Source organism: Lonchura striata, chromosome 9 (assembly GCF_050655825.1).
Source record: "Lonchura striata isolate lonStrDom1 chromosome 9, ASM5065582v1, whole genome shotgun sequence".
In the NCBI taxonomy this organism is placed as follows: domain Eukaryota; kingdom Metazoa; phylum Chordata; class Aves; order Passeriformes; family Estrildidae; genus Lonchura; species Lonchura striata.
Genome location: NC_140711.1, coordinates 29,552,456 through 29,570,396, shown reverse-complemented (window position 1 = coordinate 29,570,396; position 17,941 = coordinate 29,552,456).

Genomic DNA, 17,941 nt, shown 5'->3' with positions numbered 1-17,941 from the left:
TTTGTTGGTCACTCAAACCCTGGGGTGTACGTGCTGAAAAGTTGTTTGTGAGGGCTTGTTTTCATTTTTTCTAATGGTGTAAAAGCAGTTTCTACTGGTTCTTTTTTTCCCCAGGAACAGATTGTTATTTTAACAAACTGCTGACACCAGGATTGCTTCCACATGGGAACTTGCAGAGACTGCCTTGACAGGCCAGCCACTGATTCCAGGAGAGCAGGATTGATTTTAGGAGGCCTTATAAAATAATTTTTCTACCTTACAGCAACACTTGTCCAGCCCCAGCAGAGCTGCCCAGGGCAGTGGTGGAGTCCCCATCCCTGGAGGGATGAAAAGCCACTGGGATGTGGCACTTGGGGACGGGGTCCGTGTTTGGACTCGGTGATTGTGGAGGGCTTTTCCCACCCAAATGAATCCATGATTGCCTCAGCAAACCAGAATTTTGCTCCAAGGAGCACTAAAATTCCAGCTGGATGATGCTCAGGTCTGGGCTGCAGGAGATGTGCAGAGCAGGGCATCCAACACTTCTGTCACAATTGGGTATTTTATTGCCTTCCACCTTTGGTGCTGAACCAAAGCATTTGTCCCTTAGTGACAATTCCTCTTTAAAATTTCATGGATTTTCTTTACATATGGAAACAAATCCATCTTTTTCACGTCTTCAGTGGAACCACACAACATCCAGAGCACTGGAGAGCAATTTAAAATTAAAGTCACTTCTTAAGTGAAATCATGCCCCATATGGAGCTTTGGAGAGCAATTTAAAGTCAGTAGATTTGGGAGTTACTGGGCAATGACCTGTATGGTTTCATAGAAGTTAGGAAATAACTTAATTTTGGGTGATTGCTTGCAAATCTTGAAATGATAATTTGAATAAACTCAGGAAAACAATGTCTGAATCTTCCTCTTCAGTATATTAATATATATAGAAGTATATCTGAACACTGTTTTTAATTTTAAAATTCTTGACCTATTATTGTCGCTCAGTTAATGTGGTTTTTATGACGAGACTGTAGGAACCTCTGCTGCACTTGGGAAATCAAAGAAAACAAGGATTTGGGAATGTGGGAGCCAGCCTTGTCCCAGGAATAACACCCTGGTGTCTGAGAAGTTTCAGTGCAGCCAGGTTTTATTTTAACACGCAAAATGTGACATCATGTGTGGAGGAAGGTTTTAAAAGCAAATGAAATGATGGCAGCTGCTTTTATAGTCACTTAATGCACAAAGTAACTATTTTTACGTGTCTTCTTGAAGGAAAAGAATCCATTAAAATACAATTTTCTCTTTTTTTTTTTTCCTTAAAAAAAAAAAAAATTCTTTACTTCAATGGCAGATTTGTTGCAAAAAAAAAAATCCTAGGGACTGGAGGTCAGATGTGGAAAAATCCCTCTGGAGAGGATGGGTGAGAAACATTCATGGAAGTCAGGTGGAAACAACTTCAGGCCAGTAAATCCCCTGTTAAACTCCCCAAACTCGCCTGTCAAACCCTTGAACTTAATTTTTTGAATGCATGTTTAATGCAAAAATAAATCCCTCTTCAGAGAGTAGCAAACTTGCCAGACTGAGTTAGACACATGCAGCTGGGCCAGACTGGTTGAATATTTAATAAGCTGGCACCAGATTTTTGGTCTTGCTTAATTTTTTTTTTTTTTAAATTTTATTTTTTTCCTGCTATAAAAAATTCCCCAATCCTGTTGTCTGAGGAAGGAGGAGAATTGAGGATCAAGTACTTTGCAAATCTTTATCTTTACCTCAGTGTCTTAAACATGTATTTGGATTGCCTGTGCTGGAAAGGAATTTGATGTCAGAAATTATTTGTTAAAACTTCTCTCAGCTGCTCAAAACAGGAGTAATCTTTGATAAAAATTTGAGGAACATCTGTCATCTGTTCCTTGGTCGCTGGCAAAACTGATTTTATTTATTTTTTTAATTTAAATTGATGCTCTTTGGGATCCTGATGAAGCACAAATTATCCTGCCTTTGAATCGAGCCAATTTAGTGCAAAAATAGTGCAAAAATAAAGCCCATTAGGAGGGAGTGCAGCCACTGGGACTGATGAGTGGAAAATGGAGATTTGGACAGGCAGCCTGGGACTTTTGGGAGTGGGATAAATGCAGGGAGAAGCCAATGGTTATTTACTGCTGGCCTGGATTTATCTGGGGTGTTTCCCTGTGAATTGGGCTCGATAAATGTGTTATTTTTAAAGAGCCCCCAGGGCCTTTGGGATGGGGAGAAAATCGGGAGGATGATCAAATTAAAAGTGAAGCTGTGACATAAAGTGGATAAATGTTAGGATTGGGTGACATAGCCATAAATAAGAGCTGGTAATTCCTCCTGATGTGCTCCATACAGATATTTTACCCAGCTCTCCTGAGAAGCAGTTACAAGTTCCCTGGAGTGTGGTTCAGAGCAGGCTGTGAATAGGTTTCCTTTTTTTTTTATTTGGCCATTTATATTTCCTGCATTTCTGCAGTTTTCTGCTTCAACACAGAAAAGGAAAATATCCAAAATGCGTGGTTTGGGAAGGCTGCTGAGGTGCAAAGCGTGGCCTCAACGTGTGGCAGAGGGATGAAATTTTATGAGTTTTCCTCACCAAAAGTGGTGTCAAACGTTGGCCCAGCTGCCCAGGGCAGTGCTTGTTGGAACCCTGGTTACTGAAAATTTTGGATTCTCTGTGCTGCCAGGCACTGACTCCCAGGAGAACTCTGCATTGAGCTGAGGCCATTCCAAAATGGAATGAGGGAACTGGGATTGTGGGGGTGGAGTTTGGATAGAAGTGTGTGATAGCGCAGGGTGAAAACTCAGAGTTTGAGGGTTTAGAATACAGGAATAGAGATAAAGCAAGTGGAGGTTTTGGGGTGGAGGCTGGTCCTTCTTCTCCACCTTCTTCTCCACCAGTTTGGGTGGTTTTGTGTAATTGGATAAAAAGTTAATGATGAAAAATGATGAAAAGTTAATGAATGCCCCACACTGCGGGCCATGGGTGGTTGGTTATTGGGTTAAAAATAAAAATATTTCAGGTGTCATTTCTTAATTGGACAGTTTATCCTTTTAAGGCCTTGTAGAGAGAGAGATGGGGCTGCATTTTCAGTTTGTTGGAGTGAAGCGCTGCGGAACTCCGGGTTTGTGAGACTGTGACGTGGATAAGTGTGGCAAGCACATTTCTCTCCCTCTCAGGATTTTTCATAGAGGTGCACAGAGAGAAATGAAAGAGAAAACAATTTCTGTTTCTGCTCCTTGTTTTTGGAATGTGTTTGGAGAATTGTTTCCCTGGGGTGATGTTTGGTTGGATTCTGGTGAGGATTGTTTGAGCCTGGTGGCCAATCCAACCCACCTGGGGCTGGGCTCAGAGAGAGGGTCACGAGTTGTGTTAGAGTCAGAGAAAGTAGTGTGTAGTTTTAGTATCCTCCTTTTATATAGTATATTGATGTATTTTAGCATAGTTATAATAAAGAAATAATTCAGCCTTCTGAATTGAGTCAGACATTGTCATTTCTTCCCGTTGGGTTTGCCTGCATTTACAATAAATAAGAACTAACAAACATCTGAGTCTGAATGAGAAATCCCATCCTGAACACTCTCCATCCCAACCCTGACCCAGGCAGAAAAAGAAGATAAAGAACCAACAGTGTTCCCATTCCTGGAGGGATCTAAATCCACCAGGATGTGGCACGTGGACAGTGGTGGCCTCGGCAGTGCTGGGAATGGTTGGATTTGATGGTCTTGGAGATTTTTTCCAAGTTTTCTAAATGATGCTGTGGTTTTGCTCTTTGTCCTTTCCTCAGGGACAGCTGGCTGAACCTTCAGGGGGAAAAAGAAATAATTAATATTTCTTTGCAGTTATGGTGGTGCTGAACATTTAATTTATAAATTCCAGCCTGTGGCCAAGCTCCATGGAAGAAACAGGATTAAAAAAAAAGGAGTAATTATGTTCTCTAATGGCTGAAATTCTTCTGGAGCCTTCTCTAGGATAACTGTTGAATTCCTCATAAATTCTTGGAGGAAAAGTTGGAATTGGTCAGGAATCTTGGATTGGGAGTTAAGCCAATTGGAAATGCATTAGGTCGTCTCCAATTATTCAGGAAGAGAAGGAAACACCAGAACCTCCTGAATATTTCTGGGTTTTCTGTGGCATGAATTAATCATCTCATAAAAATTGTCCCTTTATTTATATTTTTTTTGTGGAGTGAAACTTGGATGTGTATTTTTGTGGGTGACAGGTGTTGGAATACATTTTTGAAGAGGTGAAAATGCAAAATATCTTGGCTTAATTTCCAAAATTAGTCAGCTTGGTGTGAATTTTTCTGCCTTTTTTGGCCCTGTGTGGTAAATGCCTACTTTTGGGCTCTAATGTATTGTGGAGAGAAGGGAAGAATGCACTGAGAAATTCAAACTATATTGCACATCTTATCTGGATGGAACTGAATTATTCACCCTGACACAGCAGAAAATGCAGGGATATCACCTCAGGATGTGTGATTAAGCTGAGGTATTTTTCATGACAATATCTTGTTTTTTGATGGAGTACAAGCAATCAGAAATTGCTCTGTATTTTGTAAACAGCTGCATTTCCTATTCCACGCTTTTGGTCTGCAGTATTTTTAACATCACAGACTTTTTACAATATAGAAAAGCAAGAACATTTGGTTTGATTTTTTTTTTTTTTTCTGCATTTGTGAGATTTCTCCCCCCTCAAAATCACAAAACTCAATTTTGTATCAGAACCACTGAAGCCACAAATGAAGACTGATCCTCTCTCTGAACTCCCCTTCTGGTAAGCCACGACGTGGGGTTGGCACAATCTGTTCCTCAAACAGGGAAAAGCTGGAGAACAAAGCTTGGTTTTGATGGGAAATCCAGCAGGAAGCGACTGTGGATTGTTGGAATAATTTTAATTTAGTAATGCTAATGAATCTTCTCCCTCGTCCTGGGCTTTTTTTTTTTTTCTGGTGGAAGAGTTGGAAATTAAGGGAAGCAGATATTAGAATTACCCAGCAATCAGGCTTCATAATCACCACCCAGCAGAGGATTTTATTTCAGCAGCGAGCAGGAAATATTCAGGACAGTGGCATTAATATTTTTGCTTTGAGACCGGCTCAAATTAACCAATTCTAGGCATGTGAGAAAGTGAAAATCACAGATACCCACAGAATTTGCTGCACCCAGATGACAAATTCTAAGCTCAAGGCAGGATTCTTACAGATTTTTCACAGAAATCACCAGGTTGGAAGAGAACTTCAAGATCATCGAGTCCAGCCCATCCCCAACACCTCAACTCAACCCTGGCATCCAGTGCCACATCCAGGCTTTCTTATTTTCTTCCTCTTTTTTTTTTTTTTTTTTTTTAGGCTCCTTCCATCTGAAAACTTTTGGAATTGGGAATTTAATACGGATTTTTGTTGTTGTTGTCATGTTTGGCGTGCAAGAAATTTTTATACGTACTTGAGTGAAAGAAAACTTTGTGAGTCCACGTGCTCCGAGTAAAAGGAAGACTTCTAGGGACAGCAAAGTGGCAGTTTGAGAGCTCACATCTGCTGATGGAACTGTTTTGTCACTTGTGTGGGGTTTTGTTGGGTTTTATTCTGTTTTATTTCCCCGCTCAGCTTGGAGCGGGTGCAGATGGGGAGAAGTGTGGTTATTTCTGATAATGGCTCTGGATCCTTCCCACAAGAACAGCGAGGAGAGGCTGAGAGATGAGGCAGAAAGGGTCGAGGGGCAGCCTCGTGGCAGGGTTTGTTCTCCCTGCCTTTTAGAGCCAGTTGCAATATGTGATTCTATTTTCTCTCGTAGAACTTTGAAACTACTCTGGGCGCTGCATTTTCATTTTTATTTCTCCTTTTACTCCAGTCGTGTTCTTGGAGTGCTTGACTACTTTTTTTTTTCCCTTCATTTATTTCTCTGGAAATGGTTCAAAAGACATTTGGAGGAGTTAATGAGACAATTTGCAATTTATCTTGGTGTTTTTTTTTTCCTTTTGGGGGCGATCCAAAGCCATTTGGAGGCAATAGAATGGTCTCAGTGACTCTGAGGAGCTGTGGGTGAGGCCCTTGATGAGAATTGTTGTGAGTCTATTGACAATTAGGTGATGTCTCCATATGTGAAATGATAAAATACAAGTGTAAATGTTATAGCTCAGAATGTTTTAGTGCTGCTTTGCAGCTCTGTTTTTGCAGCACGCTGCAGTTACTCTGGTGGGGCCCAAACGGTGTTTGGGTGCAGGAACCACTTTAAAACAACCAGAGGCTGCTGGAATGATCAAAACTGGTTCAAGAAAAAAAAAAAAAAGAAAGGAAGATCAAACCCAGGTTTATTACTCCAATGGGGGTGTTGGAAATAAGGGGAGCAAGGCTCCTTTTGGGTCAGTGTGGGATGTGAAGCCCCTACAGGGAAGTGCTTAATGCACATTAATTATACATTATCACATTTCTGTGATGCCAGAGCAGAGGGTAAATATGGATATGAGGGAAAGAACTGAGATAAAAGACGAGTGGAGAGGAGAATTGAAATTGGTCTCCCTGGTAAACAAGGCTGAAAGTCACCCCCTGTATTTGCTGCCTGCTGAGGGTGGGGAGGGAGATGGGCGTTTGCAGCTGTGTCAATATTGGCACTTTAGAAATGGAAGATGAACCAGAACTGAGCTGCAGGTGTTTCCCTCGGGGTCTCCAGCTGTGCTGCTGAGGAGTTTTTGGGAAGGGCTCACCTGTGGGTGTTTCCCTGGCTCGCAGCAATGATCCCAGTACAGATCCACAAGGGTGTTCCCAACACCTCCTGGAGCAGCATCGTCACAGGAGAGGTGGGCACAGGGGCAGGTGTACAGCCTGGGTGCTGAGAATCTTAAACTTTCTGTGCTGACAGACTCTGATCTCAAGAACTGGACATCTTTGGTTCAGTGAAAATGGATTTTTGCATAATATTTGATTTTCCTGGGTCAAACATTTTTAATTCTTGAGGTTCATAGGGCACTTCAGCGAGACATTTGGTCCCGACAACTCATCCTTACCTGGGAGCTGTTCGAGATCCAGGTTTGAACCAGTCCATCCCTCTTTTCCCAGGCAGCAGCCCCAGGGAAGCTCTGCTTGGAGCTGTGCTGCTGCTTGGACAAAGCAGGTCAGGAAGGTGCTGCAGCACCTGGTCATTGGCAGCATCCTCGATGAGCAGTGCCTGGAAACTCCCTCAGACAGGGATTTTCTCAAATGCAGCTGGTTTATTTACTAGGGTGGCTTTGCTCCAATCTGAAGTGGCTGTAAATGCAATTTTTCTTTTGTTTCATTAGTAATTTTCTATTTTATCTTTAACTGACAAAGCAGTCAAGGTCTGTGGATCTTATGTCTATACTTGGGCTTCTCTAATCATAGAATCATGGAACGGTTTGGGTTGGAAGGGGCCTTAAAGCCCATCCAGTGCCACCCCTGCCATGGGCAGGGACACCTTCCACCATCCCAGGTTGCTCCAAGCCCTGTCCAGCCTGGCCTTGAACTCTAAATTTACTTTTGGAGTCAATCCATAGAAGTTTGGTTATCTTCCACTTAATAAGGTTTCAACGTGGGGTGGAGGCAAATGTGAGACCCCCACCCTTGGGCACGGATTAAATGTTTGGTTCTCTCTTCATGCTAAGAAAAGTTGTGTTTTCTCAAGCAGAACTGAGAGCAGCCAGCTCATCCTCCCATCACAAACCTCAAGTTTCTCAGAAATAAAAGGAAATTACTCTCCTGATATAATTTTCCCCCCCCCACCAAAGTAGCATCCAGTTGCTGACTAATATCTGGCCGTAGCTGCGATGTCTTTGGGGGGAAGTATGAATTCTTTATGGCACCTCAGGGGGCTGCTTAACAGCTTTATCAGATAATTACAGTGCTGGAAACAATGTGTGATGTGTGCTGTGCTGTGGGGATTTGGGATGCACCCCGTCTCCCAGGGCTCTTGGCATTAATATCTTCTCTCCCCTCATCCATCTCAAAGAGCTGGAGCAGATGGAGGTGCCTCGTCCCTGTCCCAGCCCAAATCCAGCCCTGCTGCTTGTGCCCTTGGCACTCTGAGGAGAGCTCTGTGCCATCCCTGCCTCTTGCAAGGGCATCTGACAGGGTCAGGGACTCTCTGCTCCTCTGAGGGAGGAACTGAGTGGTTATTGTAAATGCAGGTGAACTCAATGGGAAGAAATGACCATGTCTGACTCAATTCAGAAGGCTGAAATATTTCTTTTTTATAACTATAATCATCTAAAATAATAATCATCTAAAATACATCAATATACTATATAAAAGGAGGATACTAAAACTACATAATACTTTCCCTGACTCTAACTCACAACTTGTGACCCTCTCTGAACCCAGCCCCAGGTTGGATTGGCCACCAGGCTCAAACAATCCTCACCAGAATCCAACCAAGCATCACCCCAGGGAAACAATTCTCCAAACACATTCCACATGGGAAAAACAAGGAGCAGAAACAGAAATTGTTTTCTCTTTCATTTCCCTCTGTGCACCTCTATGAAAAATCCTGAGAGGAAGAGAAATGTGTTTTCCACAAGTGGTGGATGGCACATCCGGACTCAGGGGAGCCTTTGGTGGAGTTCTGCACCCTCAGTGGTGGAATAAGAGCTCAGGGTCCTTTTTGAATAGAATCCACTTATTTTCTGTGGAGATTTTTGGGTTTAGGATGCAAATCACGTGGATCCTGAGCAGCCCTAGGGATGCTGCTTCATTCTGGGAAGGCTGAGTCACAGTTCCTAAATATGACAAAGTTAATATTAACAATAAGGGAGGGTCAGAAGCAGGAGGGAAGAAGCTGAAAGTCTGAGAAGGTTTCTCTTAACCTTTTCAGGTTAAGAGGTTCTCTCTTCACCTTTAACTGAAAGGTGAACAACCTTTCAGTTGTTAACACAACTCCTTGTAAGATGAACCAGTCTGTATTAGAGGGCCTGAAATCCAACCTTAAATTAAATGCTTGGCTGAAGTTAAACCTTCTGCTGTAGAACTCCCCAGGGACTGGAAATCTTCCCTTCCAAGGAGGTGGAAGAAGTGGACAAGGATCTTTGACCACCCTCTCCAGCCACTCCTTGCTCCTGTGTGCCCTCCACGTGACTGAGCCAGGTGTGAAGGTTTTGTCAGGCAGGATCCTGGGTGCTCAGCTTTGTGCAAAATTCCTTCTTTTTGGTGCATCAAAGCCCTCTGAGAACAGAAGACGATGCTAATCATGTGTTTGTGCACTTAGAAATATCAACTCATCGACTTGCAGAGCCAGAAGATGGAGGAAAAACCTGGAGGAGCGAAATATAAAATTCTCTTCCATCATCAAAGTAGCAGCATCAAGCCATGACCTCTCTGTGTTCAGACACGCTGCAAGCCAGAAGCAGAATTTAAATGGGCCTGGCCTCCTTGCTGCTTAAAAAGGGAGAGAAAAACAAGTAAAAAATTACTTTTACCAACTTTCCAAACCCAGCTCAAAGCTGCTCTGTGGAAAAAGGTAGGCAGGGGTTGCTTTTCCCTGATTTTTGCCTTTCACCTCCACATACTTTTACCAGTGTCCAGGTGTTCAAAACCTGAATAACACCTTGGAACCCTCCTCAGCTCCCCGAAATGACCCAAATGCACTTTCTGCAAGGGAATTTTTTTTTAATTTTTTTTTTATTCTGGAGATAATCACAACTTCTCCAGGAATTTTGTAGGAGCCATGGGGACATTTGATGTTTAAACAAGAAACTCCTTCTGGAAACAGCAAACTGAGTTCAAAAACTCCTTCTAGAAACAGCATCTTGAATTTCTTGGCTGACTCTTCAAGGACACGGTGTGGCCTCTCTGCTGAGAGTTCCAAGTGTCACTTGTCTCCATACCTGCACTTGAACACGTCCCCTGACATGGAAATGATGAGCCACAAACTGTCCCATCGGGCTGTCTGAACATTTAACATCACATGCTGCTCAGGCCAGGGTCCTCACAGAGAGCAAAACACAAGGGCTTCATGGTACGGACAGTCATTTCCTGCTAGATGTATAATTTATTCTAGTCAGGTCAGGCTGTATTCCTTATATAACAGCTCAGCCTGAAAAAAGGAAATTATTTCATATTTTTGCACCTTTTATAAAGTTAATGAATGAATTAAAGGAGGTGTTTTACTGCAGCACAAGATATTCAGCTGTGATTATGCATTGTGCCTATGATGTTAAGTAAATATACTTGAGCTGTTTGGACATCAGAAAATTTGGAAATTGGGTGTTCCTATATATCCTATATAGGTCTGGATTATTCCTGTTAGTCACATTCATAGGTTTGTATCTATATCTATCGATATATATAGAATAATGGGACTCTGTTCTTTTAGTCAATCATTGCAGCTGTATAAAGATTTAATTTTTAAAATATATATCCAACTAATTTTAGGAGTCAATTTCTACTCTGGAAGTGTCCTGAAGCACTGACTGCACAATTTACAAAGCTCATCAGAAAAGAACATGGCACAGACCATCCTTCCTGTGGGAGGCATCCGAAAGTCAGGGATTTTCTCTCTGAGGAATCTTTCTGTTCAAATCCTATCCCAAAACGTATTGTGAAGTTAAGGGTTTTAATAAAATCAAGGAGATAAATCAAATTTAGGATAGCAGTGGCTGGTATGACCTTTCATTTGGGGAAAACGGTTGAGCTCCCAGTCCTCATTTTTTAAAAAGCCTGGAGTTATTTTCCTTGGGGAAGGACAAATTTTCAGTTGCACATCATCAAATATTGAATATATTTGCTGCTTATGTAAAAGAGCATTTTAGCCTGGTGAGAGAGAGGAGATTAAAACAAGCAGGCTGCATCCCTAAATTCAATTGTTTTCCTGGGAGATGCCACTCAGCCCGGCAAGAGATTGACACTGTGTCAACTCTGCTTCTCTCAAATTGCCCTCAAACGAGGTGCCCTCGAAATCCGTCCCCGAAAACCGCGGCGGCCGAGGCGCCACCTGATGAAATTAGGGAATTAAATTTCTGGGAAACTCTTATCCGAGCGCAGGGAGCCCTTTGCAATGGGTTCATTTGTTTGAATAATTAAATTAAGCAATCTCCCCTCCCCAGAGCTCCGAGCAGCGTTGGAAGGGGCCAGCAGCGAATTTTCTGCTCCCTCTGGGGGGAAACACCTTGGCAAAATTTTCCTGTCGGTTCCCCACTTCATCGTTGACCACTTGGCCATGGGAGTATCCACAGCCAAGTGACAAATTTAGGAGGATGTTGTTCCTGCAGGTAAAGTTAGTTCAGTGTCACAGGTCTGGGGATAAATGGTGGCACTCGGTGAGGAGGTGGCGGCTCCCGCCTCGGGCAGCTAACGGGGAATTTGATGGGAATTTGATGGGAACTTGCTGATGGCTGGGAGAAACGCAGTCAACAGCCAGGAGATGCTGCTGAAACCTCGTTTTCCTCTCAGTCCTTATCAGCCTGGACACTGCCAGGAGCAGAGTGGGGATCAGATCCAGATTAAAGCCCAGGGTTCTCTTATCACCTCCAACGCTGCCACAGCAAAACGCTCCAGCCCACCTGGCAGGGCAAGCCCAGCATTAGAATTTAATATAAATAGTGGGATCAGAAACATGATAAAATAAATGCTTGTGCTCCTTGGAAATATCCTTTTCTCTCCTGGCCTGTCTCCTGGTAGGGCAAGCCCAACATTAAAATTCAATATAAAAAGTGGGATCAGGAAAATGATAAAATGCTTGTGCTCCTTGGAAATATCCTTTTGTCTCCTGGCCTGTCTCCTGGCCTGCAGGTCATATGAAAATCTTGGGTTTAGCAAAAAATAAAAATATGTGAACAGCAGCAGGGTGGCACAGCCTGGAAGCTAGGGATCCTTAAGGCTTTAGGAGTAGAAAGGAATTATTTGCCTTAATTATTAAAACATGAGCACCACTGTTTGCTGGTTGGTTGAGTAAACTTTCCAAATGTTAGCAATGTATGTTTTAATAACAGGTTTTTGCACATGGGGATGTACAGGATCCAAAATACAGACTATTTTCATAATAAATTTTACATTAAAAATTTTACATGCTAATGCGAAATTAGGGGCTGAGGGGATCCTGATTTTGGGCGTTGGTGTTCAGGTGTGGATAAATTTTAAGAGAAATAATAAGGAAGTCAAATATCTTGGAGGAGGAATTTGGCCATATTTCCTCAGCTTGAAGGAGTACTTTTATCCTTTTCCCCTCTGCCCTAAAAATTTTAACCAGATTTTGGGTTTCCAAGGCTGGAAAACACAGGCAGGGCATGATATTATTTGATTTTTGCATGTGAGCTCTGTGTGGTCTGAGCAGCCTTTTAGGGCTGCAATTCCATTTCATTTCTACCCAAATCTCTGGTTCTTGATGAGTATAAAGCTGGTGATGAGCTCTGAAGAACAAATATCTGAAGGGTGTTTCTGAGGAGCATTTCTCTTCCAAAAAATGCTGCCAGTTAGCTTTAGGAGCAGGGGAGGAATGAGAGCCTGGAGAATGTCGTGTCTGAGGCAGATCTGGCTGGGCTTTAAAGAAATGCAAACAGGCAGAAATGAAAATGAGCAGCCAGAAGTCAAACTCCGGTGGTGTGGTGCTGTGGGTGAAACCAAAACCTCGGGAGTTAACGACGGCTTTTGGCGGTGTTTTCATCAAGTGTAACGTTTGTGGAGGATAGACTTTGTTTTTTAGTGATTAACCATTCATGGAAATGAGACCTTGAGGTGTAAAATGCACAGATAATTTTGGGTGTTCTTGTTGCCGAAACCCACATTTTTCTATTTTTGCACTCGGAGAAGAGTTGTGATTTTTGCCAGGGTAAGTTCCCGAAGTCGATGACGCCGTGCTGGAGAGCTGCTTTTCCCTTCTAGGGCACACATGGGGCTTTTGACCAAGAATGCAAAAAATCAAATCAAGTTTCAGCCCATTGGGGTGTTACAGGGATACTTTAGGCTCAACTCAAAGCCTGTGTAGGCGTTGGTGTTGGCCTTGGTGCCAAATTCCCCTACAGGTGGCAAAGATCTCGGGAGACTCCCCACCTGGTGGGATGTTCCCTCCTGAATAATCCCTCTGCTCTGGTCTTTGCAAAAGACCTCAAAAATAATGGAAAAAGCAGATTTCAGGCAGCAGGAACCAGAAGTTTGAGTGTCCTTCCCAAAAGCAGCATTCTTGAGCGCTGTGAAAATCTGGTGTTCCCTCTTGGACGTGATGACTTGTGCAGATATGTTGTGAAGATTCTGCTTCTATTTTTAATTTATTTTCAAAAGATTTTAGTTCATCCATTAAAATGAAAAATCTCCTGTAGCAGCAGCATCTAGAAATTTGCCTTCATGTTTGTTTTGAACTTTGCTTTATATCAGCGAACCCCAACTTCTGAAGGAAAATATTTGCAACAGAGCAAGAACTGAAAAATCCATTTGGTTTGAAATAGGTGATAATAATTATTAATTTTATTATTATGATTTAGACTTGTCAAGTTCTGTTATACAAACCTGCCTCAACTTGGATTTTAACCACTTAAATAATTGGGAAAAATTGTGGTCCAAGTGGCTAAAAAAATCCCCTGAAGACCCAGTGCTTCATTCCATATTAACTGATGTTTCTTGCTGTGAAAAGTGAGTTCTCTCTTAGCAAAATGTCTTTTCTGTTCTGCCAGGCAATTTAAAATTAAAGCTTGACAGGCCATGCTAATGAAATAAAGCAATAAACATTTTCTGACAGGTGCAAAATACAGCCCTTGTTCGATAAGATGATATTTGGGGGAAAAATTTGCTTGGTAAATCTAATTTGTGTCAGCTCAATATTGGCTTGAGCATCAAATTCTAATTTATTGAAAGCACCAGCAAATACTAGAACCATTTGTTTAGCACAAAGCATTCAATCTATAAGGACCAACTCCATGAAATTTAATTTTCTGAGCCAAAAAAAGACAATCAAAGTAGGAAAAGCAGGAACCCCCCCCCTCATGTTGGAATAAAGGGAGCTGCAACTTTAGAGAGTGAAAATATTTAATTTGCCATGAAAAAAAGGGAAAAACCTCTATGAAATGAAATAATATGACAGATTTTTAAGGCTGTGGCTGATTTTTAATTCTATTTTTCCTCTTTTCAGTGGAAACATTGATATTCCAACCTTTTCTTGTCCACTCTTGCAGAGATTTTTATGGATTGACAAGGAAACGTTGAGCAGTTGGGATGAGATGAGCTTTAAGGTCCCTTCCGACCCAATCCCTTCTGTAATTCCATGTTCTTCAGTAGTTAAATCTCCACCAGTTTCCCCAGTTTCTCAAAGCTGATTGGGATGGGAATAAATCTGGGAGGGAATTTCCCTCCTATTTTTTTGATATTGGACCTGCTGAAGTGGTAACTGCTGCATTCAAATGATGGAATTCCAAATATCCCAGCTTTATCATGATAATAATTTTTATTATATCTCCATTTTGGTTTATTTTTGAGGGGAATATTTAATGAACCTCGGTGAAAACCAGGAGCAATCATCTCTCCCAAGGTCTCGGGTCTCGGATCGGATTCCTTTAAAATTGTTAATTGAAAATCAGATAATTTTAGCATCTTTTTAGGGGGCTGGAAGTATTCTGCACACTTCCAGCCCCCTAAAAAGATACTAATACTGGCAAAAATCCTGCAAGTATTTTTGTCTTCACTCTTTGACTTGCAGAAATGTAACATTATTTTTCCTAATAATTGCAGAAATTTAACATTTTCTTTATCTTTGCAATCTAATTGGATGAAACAATTATCGATTAATCCAACTGCTAATTAAGCATGATTCTGGGTTTATGATGTGTTTCCTTATTGGGTGGAAGATTTTGGGAATTTCTTTATGCTGCCATTCCCAAAAGGATTGCTGTTATGGCTTTTGGGGATTGCTTCTATTTACTCCTTGAACAATTTTTCGGGTTCATTTTTTATTTTTTTCCCCCTCAAGTAAGTGTGAGGGGAATATTTCTCAATTTTATCTGTCGAGAGCTCATCCAAGCCCATAAAAATCCTCCAGAAAAGAGGAAAAAAAATCCATATGGCATATTTATAGCCAATTATTTTCCTGATTCTTCCTTTCTTCAACTCACAAGTTTTATTGGAGCTTCATCTTTATCCATTTTACACTCCAGGAAGCTTTGCAAATAAATACTGGAGGTTAAGAAGAGTTGCTGATTTATCCTTAAACCCAGCCTGAGAGGAGCTGGATCCCATGGACTCAAATTAAATTAGCTCATTCCTCCTGGGCTGCTCATTTTTAACCTTTTTGTACTCATATTCCATTCCTTATTCTATTCCAAAATGTCCACGTGTCCATTCCAGAGTTAGAATTTTGTTGTGCAATGGATTTTTTTTTATGTTCTCATAAAAGTGGCTTAAACTGTTGGCATAATTTAAAGAATGATGCTGAGAATGGAGCCCAGATTGAGATATTTATATATTTTATTTAAATTTATTAAAATTATTTAAAATTATATTATATATATTAATATGGTAAAACCCAATATATTTATATCTATAAATATTTTATATTTTATTATAATATATATTATAAATATAAATAAAAGTATATAAAAATAGATATATTTATATATATATAAGAGTAGATATTAAAATTCATTTAAAATATTATATATTTATAAATATAGGACCAATTTTTGGAGCTCAAATAACATCTCCTTGGCCACAGAAGGCTGTGTGATTGTTTTCAATATATTCCTACTGATATTTTCTATCTTCAGTGCCCAAAATGAGATTGTACCCAGGTGGGGTTGATCCCTTCTCTCAGGTAAAAATAACTGGATGAGAGGAGATTGTGCCACGGGAGATTTAAATTCGACGTCAGGGAAAATTCCTTCACCTTTGATGTAGATTTGGCTGTAATTCCTGCTTTTTTTTGTGTGTGAAAACCCTCATGACCAAGTAAAATTCCTTTGGGGTTTGTTAATTTTGGGTTTTTTAACTCGTTTAAAAATGAAGGTGCCAATGAGACCTACAGAGCCACACGTGAAATATCATAAATATTGGAAATGCAGGAGAACCCAACGGGAAGAAATGACCATGTCTGACTCAATTCAGAAGGCTGAATTATTTCTTTATTATAACTATGCTAAAATATATTAATATACTATATAAAAGGAGGATACTAAAACTACATAATACTTTCCCTGACTCTAACTCACAACTCGTGCCCCTCTCTGAGAGCCCAGCCCCAGGTGGGTTGGATTGGATTGGATTGGATTGGATTGGATTGGGTTGGGTTGGATTGGGTTGGATTGGATTGGATTGGATTGGGTTGGATTGGATTGGATTGGATTGGATTGGATTGGATTGGATTGGATTGGATTGGGTTGGATTGGAATGGATTGGATTGGATTGGATTGGATTGGATTGGATTGGATTGGATTGGATTGGATTGGATTGGATTGGGTTGGATTGGATTGGATTGGGTTGGATTGGATTGGATTGGATTGGGTTGGATTGGATTGGATTGGATTGGCCATCAGGCTCAAACAATCCTCACCAGAATCCAACCAAGCATCACCCCAGGGAAACAATTCTCCAAACACATTCCACATGGGAAAAACAAGGAGCAGAAACAGAAATTGTTTTCTCTTTCATTTCTCTCTGTGCACCTCTATGTAAAATCCTGAGAGGGAGAGAAATGTGCTTGCCACACATAAATCAAAATAAATAAATAAAAATATAAAATAACATAAATATAAAATATATAATAAAATAAAAATATAAAAATAACATAAATAAAATTACTCCAGGCAGTAATTTTGAGAAAGTCAAGTGCAGAACTTTCTCTCTGATGCACATCTGAGGTGAAGGTGTCTGTTGAGGAGAGGAGAAATCCGGGTGCCATGGTGATGGGAGGCTTTATATAGTCTAAAAGGATAATTACATTACTTTGAATTTTCCTGGGCTGGGACAGGGCTGTAATTTGGATTGCACAGAGCTGATGGATCAAATTAGCAATGACATTATTTGGTAGAAATAACCTTCAATATTTTACTTTTTAAAGCAGCCACGTGATTTGCCACCAAATTGGCACCACTGAGGTCGTGGAGCTCCTCGTTCCTTGGTTCTTTCTTTGGGAAAAGTTGATTTTGGATCATTATTTGATTTGATTATTTGAATTTGACATGATTTGATAGAAATAACCTTCAATATTTTACTTATTATAGCAGCCACGTGATTTGCCACCAAATTGGCACCACTGAGGTCGTGATGCTCCTCGTTCCTTGGTCCTTCCTTTGGGAAAAGTCGATTTTGGATCCACTTTTGAGTCTCTTTGGATCTTTTTTCCCCAGAAACCAGGGAAAGGATGAGAGGAAAGAGCCTCAAATTACACCAGGAGAAGTTTAGGTTGGATATTAGGGGAAATTTTTTCATTGAAAGCTCATTCAAGTCTTAAATTAAGACTTTTCACCAAAAAATATCTTTTTTTTTACTGAGATAAATAAAACCAAATCCTGTATTCACCAACCAGAAGGTCCAGGTGGGTTGAATGAGCAAATTTATTAAAATAATTTAACTTTTAGTAAATTTACCTTGTATTTTAAATCCATTTTTTACTTCTCCTTTGTTGTATGGTGACCTCTTGATACATTTATTATTTCATACTAAATGTTCTTTTATCACCTTATATTTCTTCTATTATCTTATTATAAAAATCTTAACATTTTTTGGATGGGTAAGAAAAATTGCATTAAAAATAGGAATATAATTTTCAATTATTTTTTTAATCACATTTTTTTTACTATTTATCTTATTCCTCTTCTCTTGCCATATTATGATTATTTTTTTATAGATTGATCACATCCAGAGTGAGATATTTGAATATATTTGGAATTGGGCAACGGGAATGGTTGACTTGATGTGTCTACAAAAAAATGGGAAATCCAGATGTGCTGAGCATATTCTCATGGAAATCTTTAGTAAAAAAACTTTTTTATGAGAAATTCTTCAGGGTCTCACAATAATTTAAT